At 41.1% G+C, this 8,024-nt stretch overlaps 1 pseudogene; it reads right to left on the reverse strand.

The window, feature by feature from the left end:
* Positions 1–5,960: 5,960 nt before the first annotated feature.
* LOC109438885 (N-terminal kinase-like protein) lies at positions 5,961–7,512 on the reverse strand (annotated as a pseudogene).
* Between the last annotated feature and the right edge of the window lie 512 nt (positions 7,513–8,024).

Below are 8,024 nucleotides of genomic sequence, written 5' to 3' on the forward strand. Positions count from 1 at the left end.
GTTACTGGTGATCGATCTGTTTAGATTTTCCAGTTCTTCATGGTTCAGCCTTGGAAGGCTATATGTTTCTAAGAACTTATCCATTTCTTCTAGGTTGTTGAATTTGGTGGCATATAGTCCTTCATAGTATTCTTGGATGATCCTTTGTATTTCTGTGGTGTCCGTGATAACTTCCCCTTTTACGTTTCTGATTTTGTTAATCAGTGTCTTCTCTCTTTTTATCTTAGTAAGTCTAGCCAAGGGTTTGTCAATTTTGTTAATCTTCTCAAAGAACCAGCTCTTTGTCACATTAATTTTTTCTATTGTCTTTTTGTTCTCTATTTCATTTAGTTCTGCTCTAATTTTTGTTATTTCCTTTCTTCTGCTGACCTTGGGTTTTACTTGTTCTTCTTTTTCTAGTTCTTTAAGGTGTAACATGAGGTTATTTATTTGGGAGTTTTCTTGTTTCTTGAGATAGGCCTGTAATGAGATAAATTTCCTTCTTAAAACTGCTTTCGCTGCATCCCAAAAATTTTGGTAGGATGTATTTTCATTGTCATTTGTTTCTATGTATCTTTTGATCTCTCCTCTAATTTCTTCTTTGACCCAGTCCTTCTTTAAAAGTATGTTGTTTAGTCTCCATGTATTTGTGTTTTTCCGCGGTTTCTTTTTACAGTTGATATCCAATTTCAAAGCCTTGTGATCAGAGAATATGCATGGTATGATTTCAATCTTTTTAAATTTGTTGAGACTGATTTTATGTCCCAATATATGGTCTATCCTTGAGAATGTTCCATGTACACTGGAAAAGAATGTATAGTCTGATGTTTTAGGATGAAGTGCTCTATAAATGTCAATTATGTCCATTTCATCTAATGTGTCATTTAGGGCTACTATTTCGTTATTTATTTTCTGTTTGGATGATCTATCCATAGCTGTCAATGATGTATTTAAGTCCCCTAGTATAATTGTGTTTTGGTCAATTTCTCCCTTTAGTTATTGCCATTTTATTATTCATATTTCCGGTGTTTGTTACTTAGTTTGTTTCTCCTTTCTTCTGGTTAAAAAGTCCTTTTAACATTTCCTGTAATACTGACTTGGTGGCGATGAATTCATTTAGGTTTTTCTTTTCTTGGAAGCTCTTAATCTGTCCTTAAATTTTAAATGATAGTCTTGCTGAGTAGAGCAGTCTTGGTTGTAGTCCCCTGTTTCTCATCACTTTGAATATTTCCTGCCATTCCCTTCTTTTTTTTTTTTAACTAAATTTTATTGGGGTGGCAATGCTTAGTAAAGTTACATAGGTTTCAAGTGTACAATTCTAGAATACATCATCTATATATCACATTGCTTTTTCACCACCCAGAGTCAGTTCTCCCTGCCATTCCCTTTCAGCCTGCAAAGTTTCTGTAGAAAAATATGCTGATAGTCTTATGGGAGCTCCCTTGTAAGTAACTAGCTGTCTTTCTCTTGCTGCTTTTAGAATTCTCTGTTTGTCTTTAACTTTTGCCATTTTAACTATGACATGTCTTGGTGTGGGCCTGTTTGGGTTCATCTTGTTTGGGACTCACTGTGCTTCCTGGGCTTCTATGTCAATTTCCTTAACCAAGTTAGGAAATTTTGGGTCATTTTTTCTTCAAATATGTTCTCGATCCCTTGCTCCCTTTCTTCTCCTTCTGGTACTCCTACGATGCACATGTTCTTGTGCTTCTTGTTGCCCCACAAGTCTCTTAAACTATCTTCATTTTTTTTTTTTATTCTTTCTTATTTTTGTTGTTCTGATTGGGTATATTCTGTTACCCTGCTTCTAAATTACTGATTTGAACCTCTGTTTCATCTAATCTGATGTTGAGATTCCTTTTAATGTACTCTTTATTTCAGTTATTGCATTCTGTATTTCTCACTGGTTATTTTTCATGGTTTCTATGTCCTTCTTTATGCTTGCTATTGCTTTGTTGAAATTATCACTAAGTTCCTTAAGCATTCTTACAATCAGTGTTTTAAACTCTGTCTCTGGTAGGTAGGTTGCCTCCATTTCATTTAGGTTCACTTCTTCAGGTTCTTCTGTGCTTTTATTTGAGACATGTTTCTTTGTTTCCTCATTCTGACTGCTGCTCTGTGTTTGCTTCTATATATTATGCCGATCGCCTATGTCTTTCAGTCTTTTCTGAGTGGACTTATGTAGTATGTGTCCTGTGTAGTCAAATTGTGCAGTCGCCCTAGTCCCCTGTGCTTCTGTGTATTCTTGTGTTCTTCTGTATTCTCTTGTGTTCTGTGTATTCTCCTGTTGTAGTTGAGCCTTGATTGCTTTTCGTGCATCAGTGGGTGGGATTGACTACCAGGCTGGATATGACGTATGGCTATGCCCTCAGTGTATGAGCTGCTGTTTAGGGGCAGACCCCTTAGAGGAGGTTTCACCCTTGCAGGCTCTTGTGCCTGTTGAGAACCTATTTTGGGTGTGCCACTTGTGGGATTAACCAGATAGTGCTCTGTTGTGGTCCTAAGCTTGCCTCTGGGTGTGTTTTTTCTGTTGTCTCCTGGGTGGAGCTCCCATCCACGGCAATTTCAGCCTTGTCTGTTAACAGTCTGTGGCTACCTGGTAGGTACCTTAAAGCTGTATGTGCTGGGCATGGAGGCATTGGGGGGTTCTCTTGCTGTAAACTGGGGCTCGCTGCCACCAATTTGGGTTTGAGGCAGCTTAGCAAAAGGCCTATGCCCCATAGGCCGATTGACACCCGCCAGCTGTCCGTAAAGTCTAGCTGTTTAAAGAGGCTTTTTAGGTGCATGTGCCAGGCTGGTTAACCCAGTGTTGAGAGTGCCCTTGGTGATGCAACACTATCTGGGCAGGGTGGAGTTCAAGTGAGTCATGAGATGTGACCAGTGGTTTTTACAACATTAATGCAGATTCAGTTCTTATGCCAGTACTTGACCTGTGACCACCTTGCACAGCACCCTGAGAACACTGTAATCAGCCACCACCTCAGGCTCAAATTCCTGAGAGCTGCCCCTGAGTAGCTGTGTTGCCAGTTTTGGGTCACTGTTCACCACCAAAATCTCTCCAGACCATTGTGGATTGTCTACTGCTGTAAAAATTCTTCTCCATGGCTTGTGCGGGTGGGGACAGCTTCCCAGGCCCCCAGCGTGCCCCTGGAAATGCAGCTATAGGTGGGTGGGCTGGGGTTCCAAGGAGCTAAGGGGTATACTTGGTGGTTTCTAAAAATTCAGTGTAGTCTCGACTCCCAGACCAGTGCTGGGCTGGCATAATGTTTTCAAGATTCATGTCGTAGGCATGTATCAGTACTTCATTCCTCTTTTTTCACTTTTTATTTATTTTTATTTTTTATTATTAGGCTCAGGTGTACATAATAATTAGACATTTACATGCCTCGCAAAGTGATAACCCCAACAAGTATACAACCCATCTGCCACTGCACATACCTGTTACAATACCATTGACTATATTCCCTATGCTATATTTTACATCATACATAGATAGATACATATTTATAGTTGACATTCAGTATTATTTTATATCAGTTTCAGGTGAACAATGAAGTGGTTAGGCTTTTATATAATTTATAAAATGATCCCCCTGATAAGTCTAGTACCCATCTGACACCATATATAGCTTTTACAATATTATTGACTGTATTTGCCATACTGTGTTTCACAACCCCAACCCCGTGACTATTTTGTAACTACCAATTTCTATTTCCTAATCCCTTCACTGTTCTCACCCATCCTCCCATCCCCCATCCCACCTAGCAATAGTCAGTTTGTTCTCTGTATCTAAGAGTCCATTTCTGTTTTGTTTGTTCATTGATTCTGTTCTTTAGTTTCCACATATAAGTGAGATCATATGGTATTGGTCTTTCTCGGTCTGACTTATTTCACTTAGCATAATGTCCTCGTGGTCCATCCATGTTGTTGCAAATTTTTAAGATTTCATTCTTTTTAATGACAGAGTAATACTCCATTGTACAAATGTATGACAATTTCATTATCCAATCTTCTATTGATGGGCAATTCAGTTGTTTCCATGTCTTGGCTATTGTGAATAACACTGCAGTAACCATAGGAGTGCACACATTTTTTTTCAAATTACTGTTCTGGATTTCTTAGAGTAAATACCCAGTAGTGGAATTTCTGGGTCATACGGTTGTTCTATTTTTAACTTTTTGAGAAACCTCTATACTGTTTTCCACAGTGGCTGCACCAGTTTGCAATCCTGTCTGCTTTTTATTTTGATTTTTTACGTCTTTAAAGATTTTTATAAAACATATAGCTAAGATACAATATTATATTAGTTTCAGGTCTACACCATAGTCATTCAACATTTATATATGTAAAGAAGTGATCACCATGGTAAGTCCAGCAACCATCTGACACTGTACTATGCTATCATATTATTATTAGCTATATTCCCTATGTGGTATATTAAATTCCCATGACTTGTTTGTTTTATACCTGGAAATTTGAACCTTATTCACTTTTCCCCCATTTAAAAAATGTTCAATTACAGTTGATATTCAATATTATTTTATATTAGATTCACGTGTACAGCATAGTGGTTAGACACTTATATAATTTAAGAAGTTTATACACAGAGAGTGCCAAAAAAAGTAAACACACTTTAAGAAAAGAAAACTTATTAAAATTGTAATACTCACTATATACTAATAACAAAAGATAAATACAAATCACATTTGACTTCTGCAATTACAAGAGGTGCTCAAAGTGGTTACCATCAGCATCCAGACACTTCTGATTATGGCAAACTACTGCCTGAGCAACGTTGACCAAGGTGTCCACTTGTATACTTTTTTTGCACCCCATATGTATCACCTCCACTTTATCCATTCACCCATCGACAGACACCCAAACCGCCTCCACATCTTGTCCATTGTAAGCAATGCTGCAGTGAACATATGGATGTACACGGCTGTTCCAAGTAATGCTTTGGGGTTTTTTTTGAATATATATCAGAAGTAGGATTACTGGGTTCTTCTTTGTCTTAGGTTATAGCCTTTGTTGTAAAGTCTATTTTGTCTGCTATAAGTACTGAAACCACAGGTTTTTTATTTCCATTTTCATAAAATATATTTTTCCATCCCTTTATTTTCAGTCTGTGTGTCTTTCTGTCTGAAGTGAATATCTTGTAGGCAGCATATGTAATACTCTTCTTTTCTAATCCATTCAGCTATGTTGTCTTTTCATTGGAGCATTTACATTGTTGATAGATATGCAGTTATTGCCATTTTATTATTCATATTTTTTACCTTTTTTGTCATAAAGAAGTCCCTCTAACATTCCTTGTAATACTGATTTGGTAGTGAGGAACTCCTTTCACTTTTTTTTTATCTGGGAAGCTCTTTAGCTGTCCTCAATTCTAAATGATAGCTTTGCTGGGTAAAGTGATCTTTGCTGTCGGTCCCTGCTTTCCATCACTTTGAATATTTTCTGCCAATCCCTTCAGGCCTGCAAGTTTCTGTTGAGAAATCAGCCGAAAGTCTTACGGGAGATCACTTGTAGGTAACTAATTGCTTTTCGATTGCTGCTTTTAGGATTCTCTCTTTGTCTTTAACATTTGCCATTTTAACTATGATGTACCTTAGTGTGGGCCTGTTTGGGTTTATCTTGTTTGGGATTCACTGTGTCTCCTGGGGTGGTATATCTCTTTCCTTCACCAGTATAAAGAAGTTTTCTGTCATTTCTACAAATAGGTTTTCAATTCCTTGCTCTCTCTCTTTTCCTTCCATGTCCCTTATTATAAGAAGTTTGTTCCACTTGTTGTTGCAGAGGTCCATTAAACTATCCTCATTTTTTTTTCCTTTTGCTGTTCTACTTGGGTGTTTGCTGCTACCTTATCTTCTAAATCGCTGATTCAGTCCTCTGCTTCATCTAATCCACAGTTGAGACCCTCTAATGTATTCTTCATTTTCACTTATTTTACTCTTTATTTCTCACTGGTTCTTTTTTGTGTTTTATATCTCCATTACCAGGGCAAGAAGTCCCTCAGGCATGGGTTTCTGGGAGATGTTGGTCTCAGCTGCAGCAGCTGTAGGGTGTGCACAGATCAGTTTGGAGGTGAATGAGGAGACCCCTGGCTGTGGCTCCTCCCATTCCAGGGCTAGAGGCTGCATGGACATCCTTCTACACTTCAGCCAGCTGGGTTCTCTGACACAGACTGTAGTTTGGACAGGAAGCTTTAAATGCCTTTAAAGGCCTGGTCCCACACAGATTTCTCAGGATCCACAGTGAGACCACAGAACACAGGCAGGATCTTGTGGGCACAGTCATTCATTGAGTAGAGGTTATGGGTGGCAGCGAAGCCCAGGACACCTGCAACCCAGGATGGTGCAAATGGGTCTTCAGTGGCCTGGCTGAAAGCAGAGGTGAGGACCTGTGTCTGGTGCTGGCACTGAGGTAGGAGCCAATTTTGTCCAGGCAGACAGTGATGTTGCAGCAGATGGGGCCCTGCTCATCCTAGACATGCAGCTGCACAAAAGTGCTTCACCAGCTTCGCATAGATGTTGGCTTCACTCAGCCTCAGGGCCAGGAGCAGTAAGGACTTGACAGTCTGCTCCTGGATGGCAGAGCTGGTGTGCAGCAAGCCATGCATGACATGGAGAAAGATCTGGGTGCTGACTGTTGGCTCATCAAGGTATTGAATGAGCTGCTCCATCTGCAATAAGAAGCAGATGTGCATGGCCAGGTCAGTGGATGAGAACATCTTGAGCATGACAGAGATGATCTTTTGCTGATTCTCCTTGTCACTGATGTCCACCATGAAGAGAGGTGTGAGGACCATGACCCCAGCATTGCCAAACTGAAAGGCAATCAGCAACTGGAACAGCACATTTTGCTGGCAGAAATACTTGGGGAATAAGTGTAAGCTCTTGCTTAGCTCTTGGAATAACTTTTGCTTCTCAGCTGGCTCTTTGATCTCTGTCTCTTCCAGGAAGAGTTTGGTCTCCACAAAGTGGTTGTTCATTAAGCCACCAGGCACATGCCAGTTCTGCGGGAAGTGGAATGGGTTGAAACCACCTTGGTGTTGGCTCCAACCAGCTCACAGTAATGGGGAACCAGCTCTTTGGGTATCTTCCCAGGGTTGCGCAGGGCAGTGGCCCAAGGTAGGGGTCCACTGAAGACTTCCCAGATGAGGCAACCCAAGTGTCACATGTTGGCTAACGACTTCTCTCTGATTGCTCTGCCACTGCTATTAGCCAACTTTGGGGGGAGGGGGATGGAGCAGCCATACTGCTCAGGTGATGGCATCCCCTTGCTGGGGGTTCCCTTACCATTGCTCTATACTCCAAGCCCCTAAGATTCCACTCACTGGCACAATGTACAAATAAAGCAGCCATGCAGATATTGCTGTAGGTGAGGCTGAAGTTGTTGACCAGGAAGCTGAGGGCTTTTACAATATGGTGTAACCCCCAGGAGAGCTCCAGTTTCTTCACGCCACCAGCCTCTGTTCACACCTTCACGTACACTCCCAGAGGAGTCACTGCCTCTATCTCTATGTGGAGTCATTTGTCTGGCTCCAGTCCATAGATATAAGCCAAATTTTGGGGTGCCGGAGAGTTTTGAGGTGCTTGAAGGCAGCTTTGATTACCTGGGTCTGCTGTTAGGCACTGGAGTTCACATGATATATGAAGATAGACATCGGACTGTCTGTGGCTTTCCTTCAGCTGCTGTGCAGAGCCCAGGCTCCCAGCAGGCCACCTCCAGTAGTTTCCAGGCTGAGCTCCAATGGGAAGTCCCGGATTGGGCCCCAGGCAAAGAACCACATCAGCCCCACCAACACTGTGGGTTTGGGCACCTCAGCTCAGGGTCCTTGGCTGCCTAAGCCAGGGCAGCCAGAGTGATTTTTCTGATCTCATTGCTCCTCAGCATCAATGGGTCTCTATTGTCCTTTGGCATAAAAGTAAATCCCCTTTATTTTTCATAAAAGCCCTTCATAATCTGCCTCCTGCCCATGTCTCCAGCCTTATTGTTTACCACTCCTTCACCTCCATTCTCCACTCCATCACAAATATCCACTA

The sequence above is a fragment of the Rhinolophus sinicus genome, chromosome X, assembly GCF_036562045.2.
Source record: "Rhinolophus sinicus isolate RSC01 chromosome X, ASM3656204v1, whole genome shotgun sequence".
NCBI classification, from domain to species: domain Eukaryota; kingdom Metazoa; phylum Chordata; class Mammalia; order Chiroptera; family Rhinolophidae; genus Rhinolophus; species Rhinolophus sinicus.